Source organism: Pelobates fuscus, chromosome 1 (assembly GCF_036172605.1).
Source record: "Pelobates fuscus isolate aPelFus1 chromosome 1, aPelFus1.pri, whole genome shotgun sequence".
Classification (NCBI taxonomy): Eukaryota; Metazoa; Chordata; class Amphibia; order Anura; family Pelobatidae; genus Pelobates; species Pelobates fuscus.
This window is the reverse complement of record NC_086317.1, coordinates 447550883-447566832: the sequence shown is the minus strand read 5'-3', so window position 1 is coordinate 447566832 and position 15950 is coordinate 447550883.

Below are 15950 nucleotides of genomic sequence, written 5' to 3'. Positions count from 1 at the left end.
AGCATACTTGACCCCACCAGAGGGGGTAATAAGAAGGAGAGACACTCTGTGGAGGCCTAAATAGTGTATCACCAGTGCCAGCATGGAGAATGGTGGAAAGGCGTAGGCCCCTTCTTCTGACCAAGTCTGCAGGAATGTATCTACCACCTCGCATTCTGGGTCTGGAAGCCAACTGGAATACCTCGGGAGTTACTGATTTGTTCTGGAGGCAAACATGTCCACGTGCAGTGGACCCCTAAGTTCCAGCAAAGAGATAAAAATTGAGTCGTCTAGCCGCCAGTCGCTGGTGTCTCGCCAGTGGCGAGAAAACCAGTCCGTTGTGAGGTTGGTGATTGCCAGGAGATACTCCACCTGCAGCATGATGTTGCATGAGAGGCAAAATTTGTAAATGTCCTTCGTCGGTTCCATTAAGGTACGGGATCTAGCTCCACCCAGCCGGGTGATTTATCGTACTGCCGAGATATTATCCATGCAGAGCAGGATGCAACAATCTGAAAGGCCTTTGGCCAGGCTGTGTATAGCAAATAAGCCAGCGATCAACTCCAGACAATTTATATGCAACCCGGTCTCCTTCCCTGACCAGGGACCTCCTACCTACAAGTAACTTGAGTTTTTTTTATGATTGACGGTTTCCCTATTTTAAACTGAATCTCCTGGAGGAAGACAATATCCACCTTCTGTCTGCAATTATGAAAGGCTAAGTTTCCTTACATTGATAGTGCAATGTGAACGCTGCATTGGTAAAATAAGAACAAAACTTTTCAAAATAAAAATAAAAGTACAAGGTAAGTAAGCTAGCATCAGTGCTTGGAAGTCCCTCCAGATCCCAATAGACCTCTTGAAATAACATACACTGTGTGCGAGGTTGAGTCATGTACCCATGAGTATTCACGGGCAATAATAAAACCACAGAGGAAAACATAAAATCAGTATAAAGCAAGATAATAATACATTTTCTGAGTGCCAGATGGGTTCATAAATCTAGAAAAGGGGCAGTAAGTGGGAAAAAGTGCAAAATACAGTGCAGGCTAGCCACTCCAAATTAGGGATTACTCCCAGTCCCAATAACAATACAAGCCAATAAATAGTATAGTTAAAAAACATATACCACCGGGGGCGCCACAATCACACACGTGTGAATATATTTACCATATTGTAGACAAATATAGTCATGTGAAGAGATAAAAACAGTACAGTATATAGTGAAGTATTTAATTACACAATGAAAAAAATGATAAAAACAAATATGTACACTCACAAATATAATGGCACAAAAAGGACTTATGTCTTAATTGTGCTATAAAAGCTTGTCAGCCCCTTCATGGGCTAAGTTCCCCTTTGCAGATGGATCCAATTCTCCAGACTTTAGGTGGTGGTCAGTCTATCATCAGCTGAGCTTCAAATCTGAGCTCTTGAAAAAGTCTACAAGACGAAACGCGTCGAGCGACTAAAGCCTGCCAGCATCCCCACAAGAGACTTTCTTGGATCACATACAGATTTGAAGCTCAGCTGATGATAGACTGACCACCATGTGATAATAAATCCTTTACCTAAAGTTTGTTAGAATTAAGACACTGCTTTTTGGTATTTCCTTAGCCCCCTTTGTTTGGGGTACAATATCTGGGAATACATTTAATACAATCTGCACTATTATTTGCTCTTTTTATGTTTGTTTCCTACATGCTTTGAGAGATCTATGTATGGAAGCCTCTTCCTTGGAGATTGAGTATTGCTTTTTGTTTTACTTAAACCTTTCTACACCTGTAGAGATTCAGGGGGAGATTGCCTAAATTGTCACTTTTCAACAAATTGCTCCATTCTTATTCCTCTTTTTACTCATTCACTGCATTGTGTATGGTGTGTTTGAAGGGTACCATACCTAGAATGTTTGAAGCAGTAATTTAAGTTATTAGCTCTAATTAGACTTTTTCACCTACTAAATAAGCACTTCAGATATTACAATGTTGCATTAGAAGCATACCAGTGTGTTATTGTCTTCTGTGGAAAGTCCGTGGCTGGGACATTCTCAATGGATGCCATGGTGTGACTAGTATTGTATCACAATCAAAGCAAATGGGTATATCCATCTGTATTGGATACCTTTTCCCTGTAGAACATCTGTATTTGGTTTTCGGTCTCTACAAGCCTACAGTGTTAAGCTTGATAAGTTATGAAAAATGTGTGCCTCTATATTGGTGAGAGACTTGATATACATTGTCCTGGAGGCCTTAAGGATATCGTCTTTCACTGACAACTAATGTAATCAACATATAATGGTTTTTGATTGGGAAGCTGATAGGCCTCTTGGATGAGTTGCCCTGTTGACTGTATCAAATACATAACATTGTCTAGAGGTTTGTGAAGAATTGTATTAAAAAATGTTTGGGCAAGTGTTGACAAGTGCTCCCTCAGCTTCAGGAAAGCCACGGATCTGCACAATATTGCGTGTCCCTCTGTTGACTATATCTTCATAATATCAATAAAAATGGGAGATCTAGGTATTAATGATATTCACTTGTGCAGTGAACATGGTAATCTGGGAGCAAACTTGCTCTTTATGTTCCTCAAGGTCAAACACAAAGATGTGAAATAGCCGAGCTGAGAGCAGTAACTGGAATAAGAAGTCTAGTTTAGCCAGCATCTAGGCTATGTTGTCCTTTGATGGTAAGTGCTTCAGTAGCTCTTTCAGATCTGCGTCTGATATGGATGTAAAGCAGTCTGACAGAGATGAGTCTTTCTCACGGATGTCTGATCACTAAAAAAAACTTAAAAAGGATGGAGGGTTTAGGTCCCCTATTTCCTCTTGGTGTGTCCTGTTGCACTCTGAAACAGGCCAATGTTCGTGCTTTAGCTTTTAGCTGTGTACAAGTGTTGCATGGCCACCTAAAAGTAGAAACTTATTGGAGTATTTTAATTATATTTTACCTTGGCGATGGGCAAGATAGAATATAATTTAACTAAACTTGTGCCTTATAAATATGAATGAATTACATTAAAAAAAACATTTTTAGGAGACTATGATTGAAAAACTATGTTTGTAAAGTGCTTTGAATTTGGAAAAAGATTACAAGTTATGCATGGATTCTTTTTCACAGAACTGGAGAGTTGAGAACATCTTGTAGCTTAATCGAGAATCGCAGTTGAAAACCTAGTAAAGATATGTAGGTTGAAAATACATTTTCTGTTTAGTTCATATTTGTAAGTGAACAAAGAGACTAATTGTGAGGCAAAGCTTCATCTCAGATACCAGCAGATTCAGCATCATCTCAGATACCAAAAAGAACCTCTCCCTCTTCAGTTTTGCCTTTATAAATGTGCCAATACAAATTAGACATGTGCATTCAGTTTCAAACAAATTGCGATTTGACAGAATTTCAGGCGACTGGCGAATCATCCATAATTCCGAACTCAGAAACGCTACATGGATGAATCACAACACAAACAAAATTGACAATGGGCAAAGCCATTTCATTTGTTCCATGGCTCCAAAAAATAAAAAAGGAAAGATAATTGATAATAATAATAGATGATAGATGGTTAGGGGACAGCCACTAAATGTTGATTGTGTAAGAAGTGACCAATAGAAGGAAATAAAACAGAGGAACAGCAAAAACTATATTGATATATTTATGTTTTATATAACTAATAAATATATGATATATAAATAAAGATTTTTACTGCTCCTCCTCTTTATATCCATATTGTTTTTTTCGTCTCCGAACCAAGCCAATATTCACAACATTTTGGTTTATAAGTCTCGTTTTTCACAAAACTTTTGTATGGATAAAATTTGTTCAAACCAGAAGAAAAATATTAACCATTTAACCCCTTCCTGACTGCTAATTTATTAACGTGCCAATTTCCATTCAAATATGTACGTTTTGTAAAATGAAAAAACAAGAGGACACACTTCACACATAAAGCCAAAATGCTGTAGGTGTTTGAAGTGTTCCTGTAACTCAGAGATGTTTAACTGTGGCTCTCCAGTGTTGTTGGCCAGACTATACTTGCCAGAGATATTTTGAAGTTTCGTGCAACCATATTTGGGAGTATGTATTATCAGTTTTATCCCTTTTTTTTGTTTTCTTGAATGACAGTAGCCCCAATGGGTTTTGGTAGGCCAGTTCTCAGCTTAGAGATGATTATAAAATGAAAAATAATAATCTGGGTGCGCTTTCAACAGATTACAACCACCATGACTATTTCAGTAATTTGAAACACTGCACATACAGAGGTATTTGTAATTGTGTGCAGGGGGCTAGTTGCACCCCCAGCACATGTGACATTTGCCGTCCAGAACTCTGTTTCATTGCACTCCCACCCATATTGCACTTTCTTTCACCTCCCTCCTCTACTCTTTCAAAAAATAAAATTTCCACACCCTCCCTCCCTTCCCTGCGCCCCCCTCTTCTTCTCCCCTCTAGCTGGCCTTGAGTGCTCTCAGCGAAACAGACAAATCATAGACTTCTCTATAAGATGCCTGTGATTGGTCTGCACGTGACCTCTGTGATGTCAGATGGGGCATAGAAGCTCCTGGTGCTGGATGCCAGGTGAGTTTTGTTTTGTTAAACATTGGGGGAGACCTTCTGTATAGTGCCAATAGGTAATTTTACACCGGAAAGATCCCCACTCCAAAAGGTTTAGAATAACAATTTAAAGTTGATATGTTACTTGTGGGGTCTCTCACATTCTTTTAAATACCCAAGGTCATGTGTCGGGTGGATGGTGGCAGAGGAGGGGATGATATCTTCACCTCAAGTTCTTCCTGCTTCCTTCTTTAATTCCTACAGTTAGCTATGCCATATGTATTAAGGCCTTTTGGCCTGTAATTGTGGGAGGGGCGTATGACACACCTCTTCCCTACTTAAGGGACATCCCCCCCCCTGGTTCCATACCATTTGAGGTCAGCGCTGCATGAGGATCCACTTCCGGTTCTCGTACGGCGCCATCTTGGTTTTTCAGAAACCCATGATTTCTCCACGTGTAGCTGTGTCCAGGAATCCTCTTCAAGGTTTTCAGCCCATCCAGCTCCTTGTGGCTTCGGTCTTCATCATAGATAACGTCCCAGGGACTTCAAAATCGTAAGTCCGACGTCCGGTTTAGTCCCACGGCGTTCCGTTCTCAAACGGGTCCTCACTTTACGGCTTTCCGGCTTTCTGGCCAGGCCGCAATTACATACGTTAATTTCTCATTTCGGTATCACTTGTCCATGCCATAATCCTTTCGGTATGTTTCTACTGTATGATACGCAGGTTTTCCTAATCACCATTTCGTCTCATTTCATTGTCGCTTCATTGTACCGAAGCTCTCATTCATGCTGCCTTCCGTTTCGGCTGTTACAAATATCTTTCATCTAGGCCGGTCAAATTTTTACGAATTACACTGTTTTCTTTCCATTCATTCTAAGTATGCGTTCGGCAGTTTGCTCAGTTATGCACACATTCGTTTCATATCTGTCATACGGCAAAACTCTGTTTCTGTTTTATATTTAAGCAAATTCGTTTTTTACCTATTCTAGGTACTGTCATGAATTCGTATAAATCAGTTATACTTGCCATACTTATGCATATGATACTAAGTTCCTATCTGGTTAAAATTGTCTCTTATGTATTGGTTTAGATCATAGTGATTTAATTTACTAAATTATAGATTTCATGTCATAGTTAGCCTACGATTATGGCTTATTTCTAAGGTTTTTATGGTAATCATGCTTTTACTTACAACCATGTACATCAAGTTTTTTACATGGCATTTACAAACTCAGGCCTTTTCTTGACACACTCAGACGACGTAACACAAGTATTCAAGAACATGGTCATATATGTCTCACAAGATTTACGGGTTTGAATCACACGTTTTGGTTCAACCATTCATATGTCACATTACAGCAACATTTATGATTCTGCATATTGTCATTTCACATTAAAAGTCCCTTGCATTTCCCAGATCAGTTTAGTGACATGCATATCATCTGATCACCTTCCATATATACACATTACACGGCCAATCCCCTGCTGCCAGGTATTGGACTCAGCGTAACGCTGGTCACCAAGCATGGGCAGTCATGTCACTATCATACTCATAGACTTTTACACCTCCCACACATACTGGTAGAAGCCCTAATCCCAGCCTATACAGATTACACAGGTCTCACAGGATCCATTCTCACTCTATCACATTTTGTTTTCCACCCAGGTATCCAGGTACGTAAGCCTGCTCACGTTGTAGTTCACATACGTTTCATTCTCCTAGGCCATAGAGTACTGGCAAGTTAGGGGTATAGGCCCAAATAGGTACCTCCCTTCTTGGCATTTCTGCCTATCGTTTAGTGGTCCGCGAGGCCAACACCCCGCCTCAACGTTTCGGAGGCAAACGCCATCGGGCCACACGTGAGTTAGCCGCCTCGCAATATTATAGAGAGGGCCTCACCTGTCACTCCCTCCCCCTTTTTTTCTTTTACTATCACCGAGAGGCCTACGATTCCTGCCACTACGACGGGTGGCCTCAATAACCACTTGCGCCAACTCATAGACAAAGCCTCTCATAGCCACTTGGCAACTAGCAGGGCCTCACCTGTCACAAAACTAGATCAATTCTTCGCCTTTCAGGCCTAGTTAGCCTGCCAGTATCACCCCTGGGTTTTTCATACACTAACCAAATATTTTGTCATTTAGTATGTCTCAAGAAGGCATAGAGGATTTCTCCCTACCGGGCACTCCGGCTAGAGCAAACACACCATCACAGGGAGGAGAGGTGGCTAGTCCAGCATCTTTCAGGTCATGGAAAATCCCTCGCATAACCAACGAACTCAGGAGACGTCAAATCCCATTTCCTGCAACAGCAAGGAAAGCGGAACTCTAAAAGTTACTGCACACCTCAAATGATAACATGGACGCTGGGGAAGAGACTAGCCAGTCTAACCCAGGAGATATACATGGTATGCTCTCATCCCTCATGGCATCCATGAGCAAGGTCAATTCTAGGCTGGAGAAACTTGAATCGGTCACTACAGCCCTTACCATGGCTGGACCGGCCCCTGCCCATATGATACCTGAGCACCTCAAAAAAGATATCCTGGAAGGTAAAGATATCAACTTGGCTTCATTGCTGATTGCCTCTCAGGATGTCGTGGAACATAAGACATACGCTTATGACGATATTTTTGTGGTGGTCAAATCTAGGGATGCCCGATTAAATAGGAAACTGACTATCCCTGAATTTGTGTTGGCATTTGGCATTTATCGTGAGGTTATCTGTGCAGTATATCCCCACAGACGTGAGGAGTTTGACTTGTATATGCACAAGCTGGTGGACCTGGGCAACAAATATGGTGGGTCAGCTTTCTGTGATTACCATAGATCCTTTTCTGCCAAAGTGTCTGGCGCTTTCTCCCAGTAAGGAACAAGGTCCAACTGGAGCAAGATTGATACGGTAATTTTCTGCAGGCACTTTGCAGGTCTAAGAATGCCGGCTTGTGCATACTGCTCCTCCATGGCTCATACGGTTAACTTCTGTCCAACCACTGCGAACAAACCTACCCCTTCGCAGGGCACTAGTTCCGCTGGTTCTGCAGAAAAAACACCCAAAGACAAACTGGGACGGCCTATCAAGTTTCTGGGCAAGTCCCAGATATGTAATAATTTTAATGTCGGAGCATGTAATTACAGTGGATGTCGGTTATTGCATATATGTTCAAAATGTTTCAGGGCACATGCTAAAACTATGTGTCCAAATAAAATGTATCCTAAACAATACTTAACGTAAATAAACATTTCTGTACTTACGGCATTACTGTCACATCATCCATCTAGACATTTGGTAGAATTCATTATCTCAGGTCTATCAGAAGGATTCAACACAGGTCTCATACACATGCCTTCTGGAATCCTAGAATGTCCTAATTTACAATCTGCACAACAAAACCCTACAGCAGTGGACACACTCATAGCCAAAGAAGTGGCAGAGGGCTTCCTATTGGGGCCCTTCCAGTCCCCTCCTTTCACCACATGGTGGACAAACCCCATTGGTATTGTCACGGGGAAATCTTCCCACAAACAGAGACTTATCATCGATCTATCTGCACCTCACACCTCTGCCACTCCTAGTCTGAACTCCCTCATACCCTCTGAGGAATTTTCACTGCAATATTCCACCATAGATCACGCCATTACGGCTATCATGCAGGCAGGGGTCTGAGCATGGCTCAGCAAGACTGATATCACAAATGCCTTCAAGTTATTGCCTACCCACCCTACACTGTGGCACCTGCATGGTATTAAGTGGGCCGGGAATTACTATTTTTTTTTCACGCTTAACTTTTGGTTCCAAAAGTAGTCCGGACATTTTCGACGTATTCGCTGAAACCCTATGCTGGTTATTATTAAATATAGCCAGATGCCCTACAGTTATACATTATCTGGATGAGTTCTTACTGGTCGAGGAGAATATTTCCCCTCCCAGTAGCCTCAAAGAAACCATCAGCCTTTTCGAACAGGTGGGTGCCCCAGTCTCCCCCACCAAGACTGAAGGACCAGATACCTTCATCACATTCCTGGGTATCACGCTAGACTCAGCCACCATGCAAGCTCGCCTGCCACGCACCAAGGTAGAAAACATTCTTACCAACATAAATCTCTACATACAACTCTTTACTTGCAACCGCAAAGAATTACAGTCTCTGCTTGGGTCACTGAATTTTGCCATGCGCATCATACCTCGGATACCCAAGCCACGGCAGACCTACTTATGTGGAGAAACTTTTTAACCACCTGGAATGGTAAACGTATGTTCCTCCCTAAATTGTCTGACTCCTCACCTACCATTTGGTCAGACGCGGCGTCTACCACAGATTTTGCAGCGATTTTCGGGAACGAATGGCTTTGGGGCAGCTGGCCTTCAGAGGTTCAGGTTTGAGATATATCCCGTCGTGGCGGCTGCCGTGGCATGGGGGCATTTATGGGCAGGTTCGTCAGTACGTTACTACTCAGACAACCAAACTCACTTGGCTGGCTGCATGTCATAATTTCTTCTTGTTTTGTGTTCATGTTCCAGGTGTCTGTAACACGGCTGCTGACAACTTTCTCGGTTTAATTTCCAGGCTTTTCGGCAAATACTCCCGTCAGCCGCACTCACAGCCATGACCACTCCACTATTCCACCATCTAGTAATGGACTAGACGCTATCATGCAACATAGCAGGACATTGTCACAATTAGCACTGTCTACCAATACCCGGAAAACTTACGACAGGGCTTTCATTTTATTTAAAAGATTCCTGTCGGAACACAACATCTTACAACCTTTCATCATGACATCCTGGTTGGGCTTTGCTTCTTTTTTCCACCTCAAACTCAAACTATCATACAACACAATCAAACTATATCTAACAAGCGTCCAACATCACATGCTAACTTTACAACCAAACAACTCAAGTTTCATGTCCTCCTATCAAATTAAGAACATCCTTAGGGGTATTCAGAGATCCGAACCCCCACGTACGGCCCAGAGGCTACCTATAGACTTCCATATTTTTAAAGACTTATCCAGCTTACTAGATTTAAAACCCTTTGCCAACAACACAAATCTCGTCATTAAAACCACTATATACGTAGCTTTTTATGGTTTCTGGAGACCAAGAGAATTTACCGCCATCAACACAACACAGTCCACTCACATCCTACTTCATTCACACTTAACAAAACACATAGACTATTATATCTTGACTCTGCCTCACTCCAAAACCAGTCAACATGCACCTCCAGTAGAGGTTAAATACTATCCTACTCACAACAGGTGGTGCCCCGTCAAACTACTGGACTCATATACCCAGCATAACAACGCACCACCATCTCAACCACTTTTCCGTCTGCAAGGTTCGGTACTCACTACCACCACCTTTATGACACACGTCAGGTCTTTACTTACACAGCTGGGCCTCAAATCAGCTAACTATTCGGGCCACTCCTTCCCCATAGGAGCGGCCTCCACAGCATCCAGTGCAAACATTCCAGTACATGTTATCAAGTCACTAGGGCGCTGGAAATCATCTGCTTACTCTAGATACATACCTAACCCGGTACAAGAAGTAAGAAATGCCTTTCAAGACATGTCTGGTTAAAAGTATTTATATTGCTGGTATGTAATAAATGTGATATTCTACTTTTGCCCTCTTAACTTACAGGCCTACCTCATCGTCGGTTCCCGCACACCACAACCGACTTGCTCTTTTAATACCATCCTACACTTATCAGTGTTTGTTTCTTCTGTACTATCATGAGGCCTTAACACAAATATATATATATATATATATATATATATATACACACACACACACATATATATATATATATATTCTTGAACATATACACAACTAGAAAACAGAATCCTATTTTCTGGTTGATAATAAAATATTGGGTATTAAAATGCCTTTTCCTACCAGAATACAATGACGCATTATTCGTTTTTTTCCTTCTTGCTATTTTTAAATGCATACTGAAGTCAAATTAGTCATCATGTTGTCCTATGTAAATCTTCTGATTGTGCTGGAATTTCAGTGACGTACCAGTGCAAAATATAATTTTTTTCCCTATAAATATTTGATTTTTTTTATAAAACAAACTTGATAGATCTGTTTTAGGACTTTTGTTGAGTTTTAAAGAGTTCCTTCCTGGCTCACCAACTTGTGCCATCGAAGCAGTAAATACATTGGTAAAAAAAAAGTAAGATGACCCGCAGCACATGAAAGAAAAAAACATAATAGAGCCATGAAAGAATACAATATTTTGATACACACAAAGTAATTATTGGTTGCTATAGATACAAATATAATTCGAGAATAAGTAAAGTAGCAATCGCCACAAGCAATAATGAAAATATAACATCAAGGTTGTACAATTGTATGAAATAAAGAAATTAATTACATTTGCATTTGTGTTTGTTAGTATGAATATTATAGGCAAGTAATGTACGTGGTAAAAACCGAGCCACTGTGAAAACAAATTGTGCTGCCCACTTAAATAGGCAATTTCATTTCTCACTGACTTTTCAAAGAGTGAACAATTGTTCCATAAGCAGGACTTATAATGTGTCTGTTAAAAAGAAGATTCAAGGTCTTGTGGATTGTATTGATGGAGAATGGTTTTATCCATCATACAATGTTCTAAAGGAACATATTGCAATACAAGTGGCAGGGGAGGGGTATGCATGAAGCACCATTCTATAATGAGAGTAATTATCATGGAAACCAACAGAATTCTCCTATTACATGCTCCATTTTTACCCCTTTTGGCCAGAATTGCTCTTTCCTAATGCATCGCAAGTCATATTTAATGACTATATATGCAGACTTTAAAAACCAAAGAAAAAAAAAGTTACCTGCGCTCTTCCCAAATCCCTATGCATATTTAAATAAATGGATGTTATTCAGTTTCTCCAATGGCCATTAGATGTAAGCCCACCTGCCACGTCAAGTCAAACATCTTAGTTGGGTTCTAAACTAACAATTCCCCTTGCTTCCTTGAGCTTGAGGCACAGAAGTCTCTAATGAGACAGAGAGGGGGATTTTCTAAACCCCTACATGTTTATTAACCCTTAATAGGGAACACATGGGGTGGGCAGCACTGTAACATGGCTGTGTGATACAAAAGTGAATACAAATACACAAACATAAGTCCTGCGTTCAAACTCTCACTACTCCTGGGCGGCAGCAACGACCATAGTACACATCAGCCCCAATACATACAATAAAAAAAACAAGAAAAAAAGTTACTTGTGCACTAGCAAAATCCCTATGCATATTTAAATAAACAGAGGTTATTTAGTCGCTCCAATGTCCTTTACATGTAAGCCCACCTGCCACATGAGACATGTTTATTTTTTTTTATTTTTTTTTAAAACAACAATAATTTTCTTCACCAGAATACCAAGATTTGAGTGAAAACAAAACACATTTTGCAATGTTTATTTACACAGAGTAATGAGAATTAGCGAATGGATACAACTCACATGTAAATGCAAATACGACATGATAGCATACGTCATACCATCAGAAATATTATAATATGTACAGAGACAATTTTAGTTATTGATAATGACATTAGCTTATAACTATTTGCTAAATGAATATGATAAAGGCAAACATGCATCCATGTGCTATACCAGTACTACGTATATATCTGATTTAACCACTAGAATGGGAGTAGCCATTCTGCTACGCAAACTACAAAGTAACCTAGTAAAATATAACATTTAATGTAAGCAGTCGTTGGCCGTGGAATAACCTATGAAATGATAACTGGTTGTAACGTAAAATGAACGTAGGGTTGCATATTGTGGGAATTGTATTTTTTTCCCCAAAAAAATTCTGTCTCTTTATTAATTTCGCCACCTCAGCAGCAATGTAAATATGATGGCTGGATAAGTTTGACAGGATAATAATTATCTTTCTAATATTATTTATAGTGACCCAACATATCTATCTAAGTGTACGATGATTAAATAAGAAATGCGTGTTTTGTCGACCTCTTCCCCCCCCCCCATGTTACCCCCTTTTCTTTATTCTGTAACCCCCACCCCCGTCCTTTTGTTTGTATGAAAATAAAAAATCTAAATGTGAAAAAGAAATGCGTGTTGACATACAGGTAATGTTTGATCTACAGGAACAAGAGATTATGAAAGCCTCGTGTAAACAAACCAAGAGTCCAAGTGTAATGGGGTAGAGCATATTTGATTGGGAGGTGTATTAACCCTGGAGAAGTGGAAGCTGGGCTAGTAAAGGCTTATGGGAGATAAGTTGTGGAGAAAAACTAGTTGGCCGTCTTCAAAATGTTGATACTTTAGGAATTATTAAATTTGGATATTTTAGGAATTAAAGAATTAAGTTATTGTTGCTAAAGTCATTCCATAAGGGCAGTGGAGATACGCCTGGAATGTAAAGGAATAATCTGTGCACAAGCAATACCAACTAGGAGCAAGGTTTCCTAGTCAAGAGAGGACATAATTAGAGCAAAGTGGGCTTTTCGCACCTACAGATAGGAAGAGCAAATGTAAACTGCATTTTGTTTTATGGCAACACCATTTCTCCAAGGAAATACTGACAAATGAGGGTTGGATCGTGAAGAAGGCAAAACAAGAACTGTTAGTGATTGAATTTAACCCCTTCATACCATTTGCATACCATTTGCAAAAGTACACAACCTAAGGTATTGCAAGTGGGGTATGTGCAGTCTTTTATAGTAGCCACTTAGTCACAAACACTGGCCAAAGTTAGCATTCATATTTGTTTTTGAGTGAAAAAAGCAAAAAAACTAATATTTAGTCAGTGTTTGTGACTAAGTGGCTACTAAAAATGACTGAACATACCCCATTTGCAATACCTTGGGTTGTCTACTTTTTCCAATTGTATGCCATCATGGGGGTAATTCTCATTCCTGGGCTACCATACGCTCTCAAATGCAAGGTAACCAATCTGGCAAATTTCAATGTGAAAAAAATGAAATGCAAGCCTTATATTTGACTCTCTAACTTTCTAAAACACCACAAAACCTGTACATAGGCGGTACTGTTATACTTGGGAGACTTCACTGAACACAAACATAAGTGTTTCGAAACAGTAAAACATAGTACAACAATAATATCGTCAGTAAAAGTGCCATTCGTGTGTGAAAAATGCAAAACACTTCACTTTTACTAAATATATCATCGTTGTAATACAATTTATCAATTTGAAACACTGATATTTGTGTTCAGCGAAGTCTCCCGAGTAAAACAGGACCCCCCATGTACAGGTTTTATGGTGTCTTGGAAAGTTACAGGGTTAAATATAGCGCATGCAAATTTAATTCTCTGCACTTGCTGCCTGGGTTGTCAGGCACGTCAATCAAATTTTAATTAATTAAATCACATAATTATGTTAAAATATTACTTAAGCATACACGTAGAATTTTAATATATATACATATATATATATATATATATATATATATATATATATATGTATTTACATTCTACATGTATACTTATGTAGTTATTTATGTAATTATATATTGAAGTTATTTGTATTTTATATATAGATAGATATATATAGAATGTCATTCTAAGTGTGCTTTGTTACCAATATATATGTATTAATAACAAAATACAGTTGGAATGAGATTACATATGTAAATATAATTTATTTACATTTAAAAAATTTTTTTTTATTTATTTTATTATTTTATTGATTTACTATTGTAATTCTATGTATATATATATATATATAAACATAAAATATATATATATATATATGTATTATATATATAATATATATCATATATATATATATATGTAACGTCATTCTAAGTGTATTTTAAGATTAATATATGTTCTTATATTAACATTAAAATACATTACTTATCACGTTACAAATATATAAGATGTATATATATTAGATATATAATATATATATATTTTATATATACATATATACACATTTAATTTATTTTAAAACATGTTTAATTATTTTTTTTACACTACCCAACAGCAGGGGGACTGTCTGACATTTCAGACAGTCCCCCTGCTGGCAGATCCACAGCCAGCTATAGGGGGCCTTTGAGAGCGATCACATGGGGCCTGATTTGGTGGGGGAGGGCTGCCTGGGCTGTCAGGCAGCCCTCCAGAAGAGGATCGCGGCGGAGGTGAATAAATCAGAGCTGCTGGGGGTGAAAGCCGTTACGGCGTTCTATGCCGCTGCAACGGCTTTAAAGACCATTTAATGCGGGACGGCATAGAACGCCGTAACGGCGTTAAGGGGTTAAGAAAGTGAGCAGTGAACCGTCAGAATTTGTTATAGATCTGGTCTCCATGAGTGTTACGGTACTATTAGAATCCAAAAGAACCCATGTATATTAATTGTCTGTTACTAATATCTAAACCAGGGGTACCAAAAAGGTAGATCGTTCGGAGTTCTTAAACTACAGCTTCCATGATGCTCTTCCATTCTAAAGACTTTCCAACTCCATCACTGGAGTTCTAGTTCTACAACATCCGGGGATCTAACATTTGGGCACCCCTGCTCTAAAACATCTGGCTGATGCTACTATAATAGTATATAAAGTATGTCATATAAATAATGCAAGGCAGATCTTTCAGTTCCCCATTCGGACCTTTTTCTAGCAAATCAGGTTCCTTGAATACGAGCAAAAGCTAAACGTATCCTTTCTGATTAAATAATTTGATATGATTAATTAATTAATTATGCTTTGGGCCCACAAATACTGCATTGGTACAATATAATATTACAAGAAATAATACAATATACAATTTATAAATACATGCACACATACATCAATGTAACACATACCAGGTAATAAATATAGTTAACCATGACAGGTGCATTCTGTGCTGAGGTATATTGCCATAGATCTCTTAAAGAATTTTAGATTGAATGAAGATTTGACTGTGTCCCTGAGATTATTCCATAATTGCGGTGCTCTGTAGGAAAATGAGGATCGAGCCACTTTATTTTTGTATAGCGGTATGCTAAATAAATTGTATTTGTAGCAGTTGTAATATAAACTGTAGTATTACAAGTAGAATCGCTATATTACCTTCTAGGTACCTACAGAAAATATATTGTTATTCACAGACACAAAACATTAATTTATATTTATATTGTAGAATTGTAATGTAATTGTACTGAAAGATTCACTCTCCTGCTGTATGGATCAGTCATATCTTATTAATTTCCAACAGAGAAAATAAGAACAAATATGGAAGACTAGCTAAAATTACACTTTCTTGTAACTTGCTTCATTTTGAACACATTGTCTTATTTATATGCTTTAGGCAAAATTGCATTCCATTTAAATTGATGAATTGACTTGTTACGAAAATCGTTGTTTCAGATTTACTGTGATCTGAATTTGAAAAAAGCAATACTATACTATTGAAAATATTTGGATTATTATTCTCATG